A 19,957-nucleotide genomic window follows, 5' to 3' on the forward strand; every position below is an offset into this window, starting at 1 on the left:
CAAACCTGCTTTTTACCAGGGGTTCTCGAGCGGGTTACCCGCTCAAGAACCACCGGGCTCGGCTGCGAGCCCGGTGGTTCTTATGGTCAACAAAAATCGGGCTAGCCTCTGCTAGCCCGATTTTTGTTAATTGTGAGAATCGCCCCAAAGTTTAACGCATTAGTTCTCTGCAGGAGGGCTGCAGACTCCAAATAGTCCCCAAAAGGTCCTAACGTGCTCTAGGCCCTAAGAACAGAAGAACAGTCCTGCTGGATCAGGCCAAAGGTCTATCTAGTCCAGCATCCTCCCTATTTCTCACAGTGGCCCACCAGATGCCTCTGAGAAGCCCACAGGCAAGAGCTGAGGGCATGCCTTCTCTCCTGCTGTTGCTCCCCTGCAACTAGTATGTAGAGGCATCTTGCCTCTGAGGCTGAAGGTGGCCTATAGCCCCCAGACTAGTAGCCATTGATAGACCTGTTCTCCATGAATTTGTCTAAGCCCCTTTTAGAGCCATTCAAGCTAGTGCCATCACCACACATCCTGTGGCAGAGAATTCCACAGATTAATTATGTGCTGTGACTTCTTTTTGTTAGTCCTAAATTTCCAGGCCTTCAGTTCATAGGATGACTCTTGGTTGTGAGAGAAGGAGAAAATTTCCTCTGTCCACTTTCTCCACACCATGCATATTTTTATACACCTCTATCATGTCTCACAGTTGTCACCTCTTTTCCAAAGAGCCCCAGATGCTGTAGCTTTGCCTCATAAGGAAGCTGCTCCAGGCCCCTGATCGCCTTGGTTGCCCTCTTGTGCACCTTTTCCAGTTCTACAATGTCCTTCTTATGATATAGTGACCAGAACTGAACACAGTACTCCAAATGTGACTGCACCATAGATTTGTATAAGGGCATTATAACACTAGCATTCTTATTTTCAAACCCCCTCCTAATGATCCCTAGCATGGAATTGGCCTTTTTCACAGCTGCCACACACTGAGTTGACACTTTCAATGAGCTATCCACCACGACCCCAAGATCTCTCTCCTGGTCAGTTACTGACAGCTGAGACCCCATCAGCGTATACTTGAAGTTGGGTTTTTTGCCACAATATGCATCACTTTACACTTGCTTCCTTTGAACTGCATTTGCCATTTTGTCATGCACTCCCCCAGTTTGGAGGGATCCTTTTGGAGCACCTCACAATCTGTTGTGGATTTCACTACCCTTGTGTACTCTCCACAAGTATCATCAGGAGCATAATGGATCCTAAAGTTCTCCCTGCAGCCTGTGCCCTCCCAGCATTTGTTCTGTGAGACTTTCCTTATTTTATGGTTTAGCACTTTCATTTTTGCACACATTGCTGGTAAAGTTGCAAGGTGTGTCCCCCCCCCCCCCCGAAGGATAACCCAGAGAGAAAATAGGATATCCACAAGGGTACACCTTTGGGAGTTTATTTTATAACTTTGCACAGCTTGCTTTAGGTCAGATAAAATTTTGGAAACTAAAGAAGTACTCCAATCTTGCCTGTTTGAATTGGCAGGCACTGTCAAATATATTGTAATAGTTCCAGAGTTCTTTTACCTTCTTGGGCTGTTTGCCAAGGTGATATATGAGGAGTGTGCTTCTACAAACTGGCACTCCGAGAAAGACTGCCAGAGACTGAAATCCCTTAAATGATGACCTGCAACAAATCTTGCCTTATCTTCACTAGAGGACTATTTCAAGACTTCAGATTTTTGTATAGGGATGTGCAAAATGTTTCGGGTACAAAACGTTTTCTATTCGAAATGGGGCATTTCGGGTGTTTTGTAGACAAAACGGAACACCCATTTTCCAAATCCGAAAGTTTTGTACACAAAATGAAACGTCCCTGTTTCGGCTACAAAACGTTCTGTTGTTTCGGACCTCCATTTTGTGGCGATCTCTGAGTCAGTCTCCATTTTGTGTTTGACATATCTTTGAATTTCGTGCCCTTCCAGCCTTCCAATCAGTGACCTAAAACATGGGCTGACCTGCTGATGATTCCCTCCTTGTTCCCCATTGGCTCTTTTGCCTCTTGCCACTCTTTACTGACCCCACATTGGCCAGGGGAAAGGTTGAAGAAGGGGCAAGGGGGGGGAGTTCAAGGAGGGGTTTTCAATTCATTCAATGAGTTAGTTACTCATTTGCCATTTGGCCTTTCTGCCTCACTGAAGAGAGAGAGAGAGAGAGAGAGAGAGAGAGAACTAGTTTGCATTGCATAGCATACCTCAAGTTGCCATGATGATGCCATACCATTGCCTATGCCTGCCTGCCTTGTTGCCAGCCTGAGACCAGCCTGCTAGCCTGCTATGGCTACTGCATGCCAGCCTTGGAATGGATTTATCTGCTGCATTGCTTTTTGCTCCAGAAGATATTTTTTCACCTCCTTGGTAGAATTGCTGCCGGCCTGTGCCTGCTGTGTCTGTCTATGCCAGCCACCAGTGCCACCAGCCCCAGCCCCTGTGGCCACTGGCCAGCCACCCCCTTTCCCCCCAGATTTTCAATGACAAACCATGAATCCACTCTCATTTGGTACACTCAGAACACCTCAGAAACAACAAAACACAGTACCCCATGGGCTTGTGGGTACAGGGGTGGTTGGCACCCTTTGTGCACTACACCACCACTTGCTCTGGGCAAGTGCAGTTATGGGGCTGCTCAAATCTCCATTATTCCCAGTGGGGGATAACGTGTAAACTTCAACAAATCACAAATAATCAGCCCTTTGCCCAATTCCTTTTAAATAATTCTGGTAGCGTCCTTGCCCGCACTGGGTAATACCACCCACCACACTCCACTCTGGGCCACCTCTTTCCTGCCAACGTGAAGTGATATATTTGCTGAAACCTCCATTATTCCCTATGGGGAAAAACCTTTAAGTTGCGTAAACTGTAGTAGTAGTAGTAGTAAACTTCAACAAATCACAACTAATCAGCCCTTTGCCCAATCCATTCATTCAATTCAACCCCTGCTAACTGGGCAAAGAGGCACCTTTTACCATGGTGATTCTCTTTATTTAGCAGGGGGAGAGTAACTGGCCCTGTCCACCCCCAGCACAGTACTTCTAGTGACTGTTGCTGGTGTGTGTCTTGTGTTTCTTTTTAGAATGTGAGCCCTTTGGGGACAGGGAGCCATCTTATTGTTTGTTATTTCTCTTTGTAAAGCACCCTGAGCCATTTTTGGAAGGGTGGTATAGAAATTGAATAATAATAATAATAACAACAACAACCCCCAGTGAGGCACTACCTTGGCGTGGTTGTTGGGCTTGTGTGCTCTGAGGAAGGTGAGAGCTGTGCCAGAGGTCCAACCATACTGGACAGGTCTCACCAGAGAAGCCAGACAAAGAGTGCCTCTCCCATCAACAATATGGTGAGATGTAACTTTAATAAATCTATACCGGATCGGTCGTCGCCCGGGTCAACAAGGACCGCGCCGGGTGCTGGAGTCCCTGGACATCTGATGGCAAGTGGGCTACAGGACTTGATCTTCAGTTGAGCAACCAGGGCTGGAGACTGCAAGGTTACTGGAAGAAACGTCGCTTAACCGGAAAAAAAATATGAAAAATGCTAACAAGGAAATAATGATCTGCTATTACAAGTCTAGTCCAACTAGAAGAGGTTATTTTAAAAGAATGTACCAAATTTGGAAAGAGAAGCATCCAGCTACAGAAATCACAGAACAAAGGCTAGCAGACCAGAGAAGATTCATAATAAGTAATAAAGTATTCACAGGAGTTGAGCTGGAAGAACTGCAAAGAGCAACACAGGCTCAAGATATGGAAGGAGAATTACCACCAGCTGAAGAAGTTGCTCAGGCACAGGTGGAAATAGAGGTGTTGGAAATAGAGGATGCCACTGTTGCTGAACTGTTTCAAAATCAAAACCAGGCAACCTCCCCTTTGCCTTCACCTCAAAAACCCAAATGCCGTTTGACAGAAAAGCAACAAGAATTAAAGCAAAAAATAACTGAGCACATGAACCAAACAACCACCAGGGTTCGACTTCCAGCTCTAAAAAGACAAGAAGATATGAAAGACAAGAAGCTGAAGAATGAAAACACCAAACAGTATCTGATCCAAAAATACCACCTAGATTCAAGGAAAATTAGAGAAGTCCTGGAAATAATAAAGCAGCAAATAACAGCAGTGTCAAAGAAGATTAGCAGATATGAAGCCAGAATTACACAACACAGGCAGAATCTCCAATTCCAGTCAAATCAGAGACGTTTCTACCAAATCATAGAAGGAGAAACTGCGAGAAATGTAGAAACACCAAATAAAGAAGAAACAGTGCAATTCTGGGGGAAATTATGGGACAATCCAATAGATTATGATAAAAAAGCAGGCTGGATGAAAGAGGTCAAAAAATGTAACCAACAAATGCAAGATCTAATAATAACACCAGAATTAATAAGTGAAAGAGCAAAGAAAATTAAAAATTGGACTGTGCCAGGTGACGATGAACTGCATGGCTTTAGGCTTAAACACCTAACAAGCCTTCATAAACAACTATCAAAACAGTTCAATCACATTTTGCAAGGAGGTGATATTGAACAATGGCTAACAACTGGGAAAACTCATCTCATCATGAAAGACCCAGCAAGTAATTATAGACTGATAACCTGCCTGCCAACCATGTTCAAATTATTAACTGGAATAATAGCAGATGAAGTGAAGCAACACTTATTAACTAACAAACAGCCTCCATTTGAACAGAAAGGAAATTGTCCGAACACCAGAGGCACAAAAGACCAGCTGCTGATTGACAAAATGATTTTAGAAAATTGCAAGAGAAGAAAAACCAATCTAAGTGTTGCATGGATTGACTACAAGAAAGCCTTCGATTCATTGCCTCACACATGGATATTAAAATGTTTAGAAACAAATGGTGTCAGTAAAAACATTCAGATATTTATAAAAAAAAGCAATGAGCATGTGGAGTACACAGTTAACAATCAATGGCGAAACACTTGGACAGGTTAGCATTAGAAGAGGCATTTTCCAAGGGGACTCACTATCTCCTCTGTTGTTTGTAATCGCCATGACCCCACTTTCACATCAAGTAAAATCAACCATCTGCTGTACATGGATGATCTGAAGTCGTATGGAAAGTCCCAGTCAGAAATTGAATCACTGCTAAACACTGTCCGTATATTCAGTAGCGATATAGCAATGGAGTTTGGACTAGACAAGTGTGCTGCATTAATAATGAACAGAGGAAAAATAACAAAAACAGAAGGAATAGAACTACCCAATGGAAGCAACATTAAGAACCTGGAAGAGAAAGAACATTACAAATACTTGGGCATTCTCCCGGCTGATAACATTGCACACACTGAAGTTAAAAGAAAAATGGGACGTGAATACATCAGGAGAGTTAGAAAAATTTTAAAGTCCAAACTCAATGGCAGGAACACCATACAAGCCATAAACACCTGGGCTGTACCTGTTATCACATACACTGCAGGAATAATAGACTGGACCCAGGCAGAGCTAAAGACGCTAGATCGTAAGACCAGGAAAATCATGACCATCAATCATGCTCTGCACCCCCGCTGTGATGTAGATAGACTATACCTCCCTCACAGCTCAGGTGGAAGAGGAATGCTGCAAGTCCATCAAACAGTAGAGGAAGAGAAAAGAGGCCTTGAAGAATATATCAAGGACAGTGAAGAAGATGCACTTAAAATGGTCAATAACGAGAAACTATTCAACACCTATGAAACAAAGCAGGCCTACAAGAAAGAACAAGTCAAGAACCAAGCAGAAAAATGGAGAAATAAGCCCCTGCATGGTCAATATTTGCACAATATAAGTGGAAAATCAGACATCACCAAGAGCTGACAATGGCTTAAGAATGGCAACTTGAAGAAAGAAACAGACAGTTTAATACTGGCTGCACAAGAACAGGCACTAAGAACACATGCAATAAGAGCAAAAGTCGAAAAATCCACAACAAACAGCAAGTGCCGCCTTTGTAAAGAAGCAGATGAAACAGTGGACCACCTAATCAGCTGTTGTAAAAAGATCGTTACAGACTGACGACAAACAAAGGCATGACAAAGTAGCAGGGATGATACACTGGAACATCTGCAAAAAATACAAGCTACCTGTAGCCAAAAATTGGTGGGACCATCAAATTGAAAAAGTTGAAGAAAATGAAGATGTAAAAATCTTATGGGACTTCCAACTACAAACAGACAAACATCTGCCACACAATACACAAGATATAACTGTAGTTGAGAAGAAAGAAAAACAAGTGAAAATAATTGACATAGCAATACCAGGGGATAGCAGAATAGGAGAAAAAGAAATAGAAAAAATCACAAAATACAAAGATCTACGAATTGAAATGGAAAGGCTGTGGCAGAAGAAGACCAAAATAATCCCAGTGGTAATTGGTACCCTGGGTGAAGTTCCAAAAGACCTTGAAGAGCACCTCAACACCATAGGGGCCACAAAAATCACCATCAGCCAATTACAAAAAGCAGCTTTACTGGGAACAGCCTATATTCTGCGACAATATCTATAACAGCAGCAACAACATTGACAATAAAATTCAGCCATCCTATGTCCTTGGGAAGGACTTGATGTCTGGATAAAACAAACCAGTCAATAACACCTGTCTGACTGTGTAAACAAGAGATAATAATAATAATTTGAAATTTGGGTAGCAGGTTCCACCCATTGGGCACTACCACCCACCCCCACTCATTTGTCCCCAGACCCTTTTTTAATATGGGGAAAATCGTAAAGATGCATAAACTTTAAAAATTCACAAAAATACCAGCCCTTTGACCAATTCCTTTGAAATTTGGATGGTAGCTTCCACCCATTGGGCACTACCATCACCCCCACTCTTTTTGCCCTGGGACCCTTTTTGATCCAAATCAGTTCAGATTCAGATTTGGAAAATTTGGCTACAAAACGAAACAGCGGTTATTTGGATTCAGAAAATTTGGGTACAAAACGAAATGGGGGTGTTTCAATTCAGATCCAAATCAAAATGAGAAAATTCCTAAATGTACACCCCTATTTTTGTATTGCAAGTGTAGCTGTTGCCCGTATTGCTGCTTTTTGATGATTTGAGGAGACAGTGTAAGCCAAGGAAAGTGTGCAGTTGTTTATTTAAATCTCAATATGGATTCTATGTTACATTTACCTCCAAGTTTGCCATTCATTTCTAGCTTCATCCTACTGGTGTAGGAAGAAAAGGGGTTACAGATTAGGGATGTGCAGAACCGGTTCTATTTGAACCCAGTTCGATTCGAACTGGGTCGGTTCAACCCATTAGAACTCAAACTGGCCTGGCCCCCCAAAAAGGGGTGCTGGTCTGAGCTTGGACAGAACCAACCCTGATTCAAAAGGAACAATGGTTGAACCAGGTCAGAACTGGTTCAGAGGGTTATACTTTTAAAGGGAAATTTGGTAAGGTGGGGGCTGGGAGTGGGTGCCAAGAAGGCACCTTACCACTGGCAGTTCTGGCAGCAGTGGCTCCTCTAAACATTGTACTGGGTCTGGTGCTCCCAGCAGCATGGCCCGGCTCTGGCCTCTGCTGAGGCTCTAAGTTCAGCCTACCCCTCCTAGGCCTGACTGGAGAATGGAAGACTTTCGTCCTAGAGTCTGACACTCTTTCCCTTCTTTATCTGTGCTCCTATCTAGCCTGGTGCTGGTTTTGATGTGTAGATATCAGGGAGTGCATGAGTGGGGCTGGCTCCTCGAAGGGCTTGGCTTCCAAGGGAGCCATGTGAAGGGGCTCTGAGGGTGCTCCTTCAGGGCTCTCCAGCTCTGGACCTCTCTCAGAGTCTGAACAATGTCAGGGTTCAGTCTGGGTCCAGTGGTGGTATGGTCACCTCGCAGGCAGATTCAGAGTCATTAACCAGGGTGGGAGTGATGACACTTGGGAAGCTTCAAGGCCTACCTAAAGCTCCTGACTCTCTCAGCCAGGCTAGGAGCCTCTTTGTTGTGTCCTTTCTCTAGTATGAAATGTGAAGTGACAGTGAGATGATTGAGAGAGGCTCAAGCTTCATAGCCACCGGACCACTCTCCCAAAGACATCATCAGGAGCACAACAGTGCCTAGAGTCCTCCCTAATGTGTCTCTGATTGGTTTTCAAAATGGATTCATTTCAGGTACCTTCTTAATGAATAGATAATCAATTTCAAATCCGATGAGGGGATGGTGGGGCGGGATGTTCTAACTAACAGTAACAGCGACTCTATGGGCCAGTTGAAAATCATGGCTGCTCATGGCAAAAATAGCCATTCACCATTGGAATGTACAACCCTCCCTTGAGACAGTAAATTTGTCTTACAGAACAGTGTTTGGTTTTCCTTTGTTGGGACCCTGCACCGCCAGGTTTACCAGGCACCACCAGTTTGATGTAAGGTCCTTTTGACAGGCGCTCCTCCCTCACTGCAAGTTTGGCTCTGGCTGGAAGAGAGGGCGCAGATGCAGACACAGAAAATGCCCGGGGTCAGGGAGGCAGAGCTAGAAGCAGGGAGCTGGGAGGCAACAAGGGTGCGTCCAGAAATCAATAAGAAGACTGGGAGTAAATGGTGTGGGTGAAGCACATGGGCCAGCCAAGAACCAAGCAGACACCCTCCGAAACCAACACCCTTGAAAAATGCTCAGATGGTTTGTCTTGGGAGGAGCCATGAGATTTGTTCTGAAATTTCACTGTGTAAGAGTTCGGTGCCAGTCATAGGCATGGGCACACCCAATGAAAATCAGTCTTCAATGTGTCTGGCCGTTGTTGACAGAACATTGCTTCATATAGGCCTTTGGTCTGCTCCAACATGGAGATGTTTATTACATGACTAGTGTTTTCAGGCCCGTTGTGATAACGGGTGCTAGTAGGGGAGAGTTCCCCCCCCGCCCCACTTACTCTGGCCTTCCCCCCCCACCACGCCCTCCCAGCTGGCCGAGACTTCCTTACCCGAAGCAGCCCGCGACAGTCGGGCGATCTAAAATCCATTTTTTGCGAAGAAGAGAGGAGCTCCCGAACAGAGCTCCTCTCTGTGCTAAGCCAATGCCCAAACTGCTGCTATGGACGCAAAGGACGCAATAGGCGTCCTTTGCGTCCATAGCAGCAGTTTGGGCATTGGCTTAGCACAGAGAGGAGCTCTGTTCGGGAGCTCCTCTCTTCTTCGCAAAAAATGATTTTAGATCGCCCGACTGTCGCGGGCTGCTTCGGGTAAGGAAGTCTCGGCCAGCTGGGAGGGCGGTTGGCGGCCATGGCGGCGGCCGCGGAAGCATTCTTCTGGGCCATTTTGGCCCTTAATCATTTGGGGGGGAGCGGGGAAGGAGTATTTGGGCAGCTGGGAGGGTGGGAGAGTGGGCGGTGGCGGCGGCCGGGCGGACTCTGGGGGCGCCGCTGCCGGTCCGGTCCGCCCCCGCCTCACATTCCCGGACGGTCTCCCCGGCCGGGCAAGGGCCCCAAGGACTCGCAGCCGCCTGGCGGCGGCGGCGGCAGCGCCAGGCCTCGGCGGCGGCGGCGCCAGGCCTCGGCGGCTGCTCCGCCACCACCTCGGCCGGATTCCCCCGCCGCCTCCTCCCCCCGCCCGGCTTCGGCGGCGCGGCGAGGCCGCGGCCACGGCTCCGCCGCCGCCTTGGCCGCGCCTCGGCCAGTCTCCCCCTTCCCCGCATTCCCGGCTTCTTCGGGGCGGCCGCTTCTGGCCGCCCAAGATGGCCACCGGGTGCCGGCCGTCGTGTCTCCCTTGCCCTGTTCTGCGCATGCGCTCCGCGCATGCGCAGAACAGGCCAGGGAGGCATGGACACACGCTTGGTGTCCGTCCACGGACGGACACCAAGCGTTTTATTAGAGAGGATTGACGTACATGTAGGGTCCAGATCAGGGAGTCTGATCACTGGATTCTATTTCCAGCACAATAAAAGGAAAAGGATGGTGGATCTCTCCTCCCCTGAGACCTTGGGGATGATCGATACGATAAGATCTGGCATTTCTAAGAGTGACAAAAAGCAAAACAGGGCATGGAGCTCTTTTAAAGGGCTTGCCCTGCTTTTCCACTGTGAGCTGTCTTTTGAAAACCTGTCCCTTTTGTAGCCACGTGAAGTCTCCTCATACAGTTTCGAGGTTAGCACTTTGAGAAGAATGCATCTATTCTATGGTTGCTATAGAAATGTGAAAGTAGCTGGTCTGGTTATTCCCTTTTCACATCTTTTCTTCTTTTTTTGTACAAACAGACTTTTAAAAATAGGGAAATTTTAAGTTAATAAACTGGAACAGTGTGACAGACAGAAAAGTGGCTAAGTATATTGAGGCCAAAGGCTATCTGTCTTGTGCGTAAAGTTATGCTTCAGCTAGAACACGGAGGGGCTTGCCAGTACTGCAAACCTGTATTTATTTCTATAGAATGTCTGTACACCACCTCAAACTCATGCCTCTGGGCAGTTTAGAAAAAACATAAAAAGAATTAAAACAGAAATTGAAATATTAACAGTGTAAAACCACAATTCTAGTTCAAAGCTTGGGTGAATAAATGCATCTTAAGAGTCTTTCAAAAAGCTGTTTAGAGATGGGGAGGCTCTTATTTTGGCAGGGAGCGCATTCCAAACCCTCAGGGCAGCATCAAGAAGGTCCATCCCCCAGTGGCCAACAGAAGAACTGGTGGCAACTGCGGATGTATCAGTTTTACAGTAGTTTAACTTTCACAGCATTTTCTCAAAGAATCCAGGGAACTGTAATTTGGCAAGTACTGAAGATTCTCAGTAAGGGATGCCTAATCCCACCTGCTCCCCACCACCAAGTTTGTGGTGTAGATACATCTAGTGTGGGAAACAGTTCTCACTACAGGTTGAGACAGCAGCTTATTCATACATTACTCGAATGGCCTGGTGGCTGCTTCCTCATAGCTGGATCCTACAAGGTTCTGGTAATGTTTGAAGTCTGGAATGATGCGGAATATCATGTCATTTTAAATCAGTACCATTTGTTGATACATGGAAATTGAACGCTAGGTCTCTGAAGAGCAGTTGCTTTGGTGACCATTTGCGGCTTTGGAAGTATCCCCAAAATGCTTTGGCCCTCTTCAGCCCTATTTTGAAGGTCTACTATGCTTTGTGCTGAATCTTTTTGCAGTTTAAAGCTTGTCCCCTCCACACTACTTACCAGGATCAATGGAGGTGAGGAGAAACGACTCTATTCTTTCTCTTTGTTACCCATTTTGGTGGAGCAAGCAGCCCCTTTATGGCTTCACCATATCATATCATATCATATCATATCATATCATATCATATCATATCATATCATATCATGGAGATATGATTTTATGGCTTGAAATGTGACTTTATGGCTTGACCTTTTACCATATCTCATGAAGTCCTGGTGCTCCTGGGATTTGTAGTCTTGTTTGAGGCTGCAGCAGTGGCCAAAGCAAAGCTTCGAGAGGCCAAAGGGTTTTACGTGGTTTGCTTCATTTTGACTACACCTTGCCCCTGCCAGATGGCGCTTTGATTCAGGCCAAAGTGGGCTGAAGCAGCCTGAACCCAAATAGGCCCCAAATGATTTGCACAGCCCTACTGAGCACAACACATGTATGCATATTGTAGGGGGGAAGTCTTCCAATATGAAGGACATTTGTCCAACATCAAAGTCCTTATTCGAATACCTTGCACAAGCTCAGAGAACATACTGTAAGAACAGCCCTGCTGGATCAGGCCCAAGGCCTATCTAGTCCAGCATCCTGTTTCACACAGTGGCCCACCAGATGCCTCTGAGAAGCCCACAGGCAAGAGGTATGTGCATGCTCTCTCTCCTGCTGTTGCTCCCCTGCAGCTGGTATTCAGAGGCATCTTATGTCCTACTTGTCTTGCTGTATTGAGGGCATGGAAATGGCAGAAAGGGCTGTCTCTACATTAAAGCAGTTAAATAAATAAATTGATTAATCATGTGAATTACAGATGATCAGTTCATCAAAAATGCATATATCTACATATGAGTAAACTCACACTTCAGAAGCAAAGGTTATTCTTAGAGATTTTGTACAAGTGTGCCATAGCAGATATTATGGTAAGGCGCTCTCTCTCTCTCTCTCTCTCTCTCTCTCTCTCTCTCTCTCTCTCGGACATGTGGCTTTTACAGTCTGCTAGATGATTAGCTGGGGCTTCTTTTTAGTTGAACAACCTTTTACAAAGTTATTATTTATTTAATTTATATACCACCTGACTCCAAAGCCTCTAGGTGGTTCACAGAAATAAACACAACAAAAACAAAATAAAACAAACTGATAAAACAGCACTTAAAATTTAAAACATTCATATTGATCAAACATTAATTTATCAAATGGTTCAGCCTTGGTGGCTAGTTTGTCTATGATTTATCAAGTTAAAACACAGCAATGCTATTCTTGCTTTCCAATATTACCAGAATAGTGTGGGAAACAGACATGGGAAACTAGCTTCCACACCACTCTAATAAAGTATGAACCAGGCCACAGTGAGATTTAGTTCGAAGGATGCCCTGGGAGTGGCCATAAACTAAGTCAGACCATTGATCCATCTAGCTCACTGTTGTCTACACAGACTGGCAGTGGCCTCTCCAAGGTTGCAGGCAGGACTCTCTCTCATCCCTATCTTGGAGATGCCAGAGAGGGAACATGGACCCTTCAGCTCTTCCCAAAGGAGCTCCATCCCCTAAGGGGGATATCTTACAGTGCTCACACATGTAGTCTCTCTATGAAATTAGGGTGGACCCTACTTAGCTAGGGGGACAAGTCATGCTTTCTGCCACAAGACCAGCTCTCCTAATAGTGCCAGGATGTCCTTCAGGAATGACAGAGAAGACGTGCTCTTGGCACATTCCCACTCTCTTCACGTATGGAGAAGACTGCTGGGCTCGTATCATCTGAACCAGTACACTGTTAATTACAAGGTCCCCTTGGAAGACATGCTTTATAACAGCCTGGTCCCCTCTAGATCCCCTATGCCTACTATTTGTCCTAGGGAAAAGTTCCTTTTTAGGGATGAGCATAGAATGGGATTTGCATTCCATTCCAAGCTCGGAACAGCAGGGAAAGCTGGTTGTTCCGACGGAACGAGCTCAGTATGTTTCGAGTGTTCCAAGCGCAATTTTGGATGCCTGTTTTTCCCTTGATTTGTATGATACAAACTTGATTTGTATGATAACAAGCCCACCAAGAAGCAAGATCACAAGCCAGTTGGAAGCCAGTGCCAAAACCAGCCAGCAAGCGAAATACAGGACCCCCAAATGGCACTCAGAACATTCAAAACATTCCTACTCAGAATGGGGTAGTTCCATTTCAAGCTCAAAACAGGACCTTCATTTGAAGGGCATCCCATTTCAAGCTCAAAATAGGCCGGTTTTGAGTCAGAACATTTCAAGCTCAAAATGTTCTGTACATCCCTACTCCTTTTGGTGCCAATGGCAAATAACACTGTGTGAGGGAATCAGGATAAATGCCTCCTTTTCCAGCACCATGGTCCCAATCCAGATCTGCCTCTCAGTTTCACACAACTAAGCAAATTGGTTCAAGCAGGGACTCACCAAGTTGCACTGGAGCTGCAGTAGGGGTTCCTTGGTTTGGAGGCAGGGGAAACCAAGGACCAGAGGGCTAGGTCCTAAGCCACAAGTTGGGTAAAGGATGCTTGGAATCAGGCTGAAATTGACACAGCAGCACTGAGAAGGATGCTCAATAAGAGCTCTTGTTTCCAGCATTGGGCTTGCTTCAGGAAATTGCTTATAAGGGCTTAGGAAGAGCGACATCCATTCCTGTCTTCTGACAGCAGTTCCAGCCTTACTTCTGAGTAAACAGGGGTTAGCTGCTTACTCCTTCTCCTGAGTAGCTCCATTGCTCAGCAGGTGCCTGGCAGCAAGGCACACACTTTTATGTTGGTCTTTAGTATTTCTCTCCGTCTGTGGTGCCTGTCTGACTGGGGACTAGGTGGGGGCCCATAGGGTTCTGGAAGCCTCTGGTCCATTTTTGGGGTGACTTAGTTGCAGTTGTCTCCTGTGGCCTGGTGCTGGATGTCTCCTTCTTGAAGCTTGTCATTGAAGTAAGTGTTCGAATGGGTTCCGTGGGTTCTGGGGTCTTTAAGTTGGAATCTGAGGGAAACCTCCCCCCATAGGCCTTCTCCTGGCAGAGGTTGCCTGGTGTCTCCTGTGTTGGTTCTAAGACAGGGGTCTTAACCCTGGTATCCTCAGGGTCAGTCCCTGCTGGCACTTTGAGTTGATGTTCCTCAACTGAGGAGATTCCGGTTGTGGTGTGTTTGGTCAATCCATTCCTTGATCCAGGCCAGCTGTTGAATGGGGCTTTAGTTACTCGTATTCCAGTCCTGGAGTAGAGGCGGGGCTAACCAACAGCCCGCAGCAAGAGCACTGAAAAGCAGTCTGCACTTGCCTCTCTGCACATAAAATCCATTTCATTCAGCTATTAATATTCCTGATTCCACTCCATGGCCTTGTCCTTGCATACCACAACTCTTTCCCTTGGATTCTATCCTGGTGTCATCTGTTTGGTACCCACGTGGGTTGGGGCTGGTTCCCAGGCAGGCTCTGACACACAGCAACTGCAGTGGAGGGGGAAACAAGCCCCCCAGGATTAATCATATGCTGAACATAATGTGAAGTTTGGCTCTTAGTATGGCACAATTCAGTCCAGACTTCACTTTGAATTGTTCCAAGGGTGTAGCTGTAATTGAACGGATGGATTCAAAGAACCCAGCCCCACCCCCCAGCTCCTGGGGCCCCCCAACTCTACCCCTCTCTATTTTCTTCACGATCTCCCTCACTCCGAGGGGCCGCTGGGGAGAGGGGAGGTCCCCTCTCCCCTAGCCATGCCCCTGAATTGTTCTGCGGCAGTTCATGGGAAGACAATGCTGCATTTTGGTGGGGTGACAGAAGGTTTGGATGTTTGGTCCATAACAGCTCTAATATTTCAGATGAGATGCTCTACTTAAAATGCAAAGAAGCCTTCTTTGGTGCAGTGTGTGCAGTGTGCAATTTGCTGCAAACATGCCCTAAGCTGCCAAGGGAAATGCTCTACATCCTCTGCCTCATGTTTCAGGAGCCTGATTTTCTCCTGGACCAAGTTATCTGTGACTCCTTTGGCCCTTCTCTTTGTCCTTTAATGACTATGACCTGAATTTAGGAGAAAAGGGAGTTCTGTGAATATCTGAAAGAACCAACCTTGCATTTTTTACAGAATGGGATTTCTACCCTGCCTTTCTCAATAACTTCTAGGCGGCTTACAATAAAACAAAACAAGCAAAATAAAATCAAACATTAAAAGCAGGGTGTTGAACCAATCCCGGACAAAAGTCCAAACAAATGGTTAAGAGTTTTCTTCTTCTTCTTCTTCTTCTTCTTCTTCTTCTTCTTCTTCTTCTTCTTCTTCTTCTTCTTCTTCTTCTTCGAACTGTAACAGAATCTGAACTTAAAATCCCATTTTTGCCTTGAAGTGGACATAAAATTGAACCCCTGAACACAAATAATTGTACAGGAGGCCTTCATTTTTCATGGAGGTTACCTTTCTGGCTTCTATTGCAAAAGCAGAAACTGTGACAATGGAAACCTTGAGCTTATGGCACAGGAACCACAAATGGAAAAATTCACCCTTGCAATAGCCCAAACCTGGCTCCACTCTGTCTGCAGAAATGGGAAATTACATCAGGAGTCCATTACGCATGCACAGGAATTGCAAATGGGCGAAATTCACCCTTGCAATAATGAAAAATGGGTATATATCGGCCAACCATTAATAGCTGAAACTGTGAGGGGAGAACCCATGAAAAATAAGGGCCTCCTGTATGTGGTTCCATAATTAGACACTCTCTGTTTACAATCATATGATTAGTGTTTTCTTTTCCTGTTGGTTTTTTTTTTTACCCTATTGCGTGTATTTTGTTAATAAAAACCTTTACAAAGCACTCACACACACTGACATTGCTAGGTACTTAAAAAATCTAGCACCTGGGACTGCAGGGTCTGGTTCATAATTAAACCACAGATTCTTTCTGAAAGAATGTGACACTCTCGTCCAGTGTTTACAGCCATTAATCACCAATGCATCCACCAATATCAGCCAGTGTGGAGGGCCAGGGCACTAGAGAATTTATCTGGGGCAAGTGCACAGGTGACCCCATGCAGTCAATGCCTCTGAATAAACAGTTTTAAAATAATAGTTATTTTTTCTCAAGTTAAATCATCTAGAGATATCTATATCAGGCAATTCAGAAATAGGGTCAAACAAACAAACTGTAATCATTGTATACATTTTATAGAACTACATTGCAAGCAAAAGAACCCAAGCTTATTCATCATGAAGTGCATCATCATTAGTCCAAAGTGTCTGAACTGGCTATGGAGACACTTTTTAAAGATAGTGGCTGATGTACTGTGCAGCAAGTTCCCATCCAAGAGGGATGCATGCTCCAAGCCAGGCAAGACTATAGAGTGTCCATGCAGCTTCTGAAGGTGGATGCTGTTCTGTGCCTCTAAAGCTGTGCATCATCACAGCTACTACTACTGCACTACTGTGAATATCCATATACTGCTTTTCAACAAAAGTTATAAAAGGTCTTGTGGTACCAAGCATGAACTGTCCCCTTTGCTAAGCAGAGTCCACCCTGGTTGCATTTGAATGGAAGACCATATGTGTGAACACTGTAAGAGATTCCCCCTCAGGGGATGGGGCCACTCTGGGAAGAGTATCTGCATTCTTGCATGCAGAAGGTTCCATATGAACATAAGAACAGCCCTGCTGGATCAGGCCCAAGGCCCATCTAGTCCAGCATCCTGTTTCTCACAGTGGCCCACCAGATGCTGCTGGAAGCCACAGGCAGGAGTTGAGGGCGTGTCCTCTCTCCTGCCATTACTCCCCTGCAACTAGTTCTCAGAGGCATCCTGCCTTTGAGGCTGGAGGTGGCCCACAGCCCTCCGACTAGTAGCCATTGAAAGACCTCTCCTCCATGAAGTCATCCAAACCCCTCTTAAAGCCATCCAGGTTGTTGGCTGTCACCACATCCTGTGGCAGAGAGTTCCACAAGTGAATCATGCGTTGTGTGAAAAAGTACTTCCGTTTGTTGGTCCTAGACCTCCTGGCAAACAATTTCATGGAGTGACCCCTGGTTCTAGTGTTGTGTGAGAGGGGAAAGAATTTCTCTCTCTCCACTTTCTCCACACCATGCATGATCCAAGTTCCCTCCCTGGCATCTCCAAGAGAAGGCTGAGAGAGACTCCTGCCTGCAACCTTGGAGGAGCCACTGCCAGTCTGTGTAGACAATACTGAGCTAGATGGACCAAGGGTCTGACTTGGTACATGGCAGCTTCCTATGTTCCTGCATAGAACAAGAAACAAATAAACACAAATAAAAAGTAACATGGTTCCCTGTCCCAAAAGCGCTCATAATCAAAAATGAAGCATGAGATAGACTTTGGCAACATGTGGCTCTCCAGATGTTGCTGAACTACAACTCCTATCATCCCCAGCTGTAATAAATGGTGGCTGGAGAATTGCCCATTACCTACCCCTGAGACAGACACTAGCAACAAGTACTGGAGGGATGATGTGTGGTGGAGTTGGATAGGGCCAGTTGCTAAATATAAGAGAGTCTAAATATAACAGAGTCACCACTTTTAGGTCACAGCTGCAATGACACACAGCTCTGGAGGCACAGAGCAGCCTTTGCCTTGGGAAGCTGCATGGATGGGCTCTTGGCTGGTTCAGAAACAGTGAGCATGCATCCCTCTTGGATGGGGCAACTTGCTGCACAGTATGTCAGCCACTGTCTGAATTGGATCTGACCCAGAGAGCAAAAATACTGAGGAAACTGAATCAAAACTGAGACCCTCATTTTGAAATGTTTGACTCTCTGATTGTAAGAGATTCTTGCACTTGCAGCAATAGCAATAGCAATAGCACTTACATTTATATACCGCTCTATAGCCGAAGCTCTCTAAGCGGTTTACAATGATTTAGCATATTGCCCCCAACATTCTGGGTACTCATTTTACCGACCTCGGAAGGATGGAAGGCTGAGTCAACCTTGAGCCCCTGGTCAGGATCGAACTTGTAACCTTCTGGTTACAGGGCGGCAGTTTTACCACTGCGCCACCAGGGGCTAGTCACAGATTCCCGCAGTGACAAGAGGGTTGGATGTGACAGCCTCCAGGATTCCTGCCAACTCTAAAATTTTGATTCTGCTAATACATTAACCAACAATTCAAAACACCCAACACAATAAAACAGCAACTAAAACAACCCACAGTAAGCAGCACTTAAAAGACAAAGAATCTAGTGTTTCTTTAAAAAATGGGTCAAACATTATAAAACAAATATGAATAACAATGGAGGCTCTAGGTCAGGGCTGCACAACATTAGCCCTCCTGAAGTTCTTGGACTACAACCAGGGAGGAGAGCTGGTCTTGTGGCAGTAAGCACGAACTGTCCCCTTTGCTAAGCAGGGTCTGCTCTGGTTATTCAAACGCAGAGGCTAGCCCGATATCGCCCCATCGTATGAAGCTGCGAACCCGGTGGTTCCTAGGCAGGTAACCCACCTAAATACCCCTGCCCTAAAACCAGGTTTGCAGAGTGAGCGCTCTGCAAACCTGGTTTTGAAGATCCCGAGTAGCCCCGGCATGGCTCCGCGCCGCGCCTATGCATGAGGAGACCCCCGGAGGAGAGGCGAAAAGCCGCCTCCCAGCTCCGGGGGTCTCGCCCGCATGCCCTCCGTGCTCGTGAGACCTGGCTCATCATCTCATACTGATCGTGAGACCCGGCTCATCATCTCATACTGCATGGGAGATGGCAATGGTAAACCCCTCCTGTATTCTACCAAATACTACCACAGGGCTCTGTGGTTGCCAGGAGTCAACACTGACTCGACGGTGCAACGTAATTTTACTTACATGTGTGAGCCCTGTAAGACATTCCCTCAGGGGATAGGGCCATTCTGGGAAGAGCATATGCATGTTTTCATGCAGAAAGTTCTAAGTTCCCTCCCTGGCATCTACAGATAGGGTTTGGAGAGACTCCTGCTGCAACCATGGAGAAGCCACTGCCAGTCTGTGTAGACAATACTGAGTGACGGCAACAACTAATACTTATATACTGCTTTTCAACAAAAGTTCCCAAAGCAGTCTGACGATATAAGACAGCTTCCTATGTTCCTAACTCCCATCATCCCTGACTATTGGCCACTGTGGATGGTGATGATGGGAGTTGTAGTCCAACAACAGCTGGAGGGGTGATGTTGTGCAGCCCTGCTCTAGATGGACATGCTTGGGGGGGAGTATTCTGATACAAGGTCATTGCAAAGAGGCCAGGTGGGCGGTGGGGGGTGATGGCTGATAGCCTCCCAGAGCAGCAATGCCACTGCCGCCACCTCTAGCAAGCCTTCCGTTATCTGCCCCGCATTGCTAAAATGATCCTCATTTTTACCATCTGCCAGTAGGGTAATGAAATGGGGGAATTTAGCCCAGTCTGTGTATGTGTGTATGTGTATAACTCTATATCTATACTGGAACATAGGAAGCTGCCTTATACTAAGTCAGACCATTGGCTCCATCCAGGTCAGTATTATCTACACAGACTGGCAGCGGCTTCTCCAAGGTTGCAGGCAGGAGTCTCTCTCAGCCCTATCTGGAGATGTCAGGGAGGGAACTTGGAACCTTCGGCTCTTGCCAGAGCAGCTCAATTTCTTGCAGTGCTCACATGTAGAGGCACTTCACATGATTGGTGTGAAGTGCCAAACGGGGGTTTGTGTGGGGAGAGAGGGCTTAGCCCGCTCTCCCCATACATGAGCAGTTGCTCATTGTTGGGCAGCCCAATTGGCCGCCCGGACAAGCAGCTGTTCCAGTAGGGTGCTCCCGCACCCGGCCACAGATCCATTGGGAGCTCTGGGGGTCGGGGCAAGGGAGAGCGCCACGCCCTCACCCTCCACCCCACCCAAACAGTCATGGCTGACACACGATCAAACAAACAAG

The sequence above is a fragment of the Hemicordylus capensis genome, chromosome 1 (assembly GCF_027244095.1).
Source record: "Hemicordylus capensis ecotype Gifberg chromosome 1, rHemCap1.1.pri, whole genome shotgun sequence".
In the NCBI taxonomy this organism is placed as follows: Eukaryota; Metazoa; Chordata; class Lepidosauria; order Squamata; family Cordylidae; genus Hemicordylus; species Hemicordylus capensis.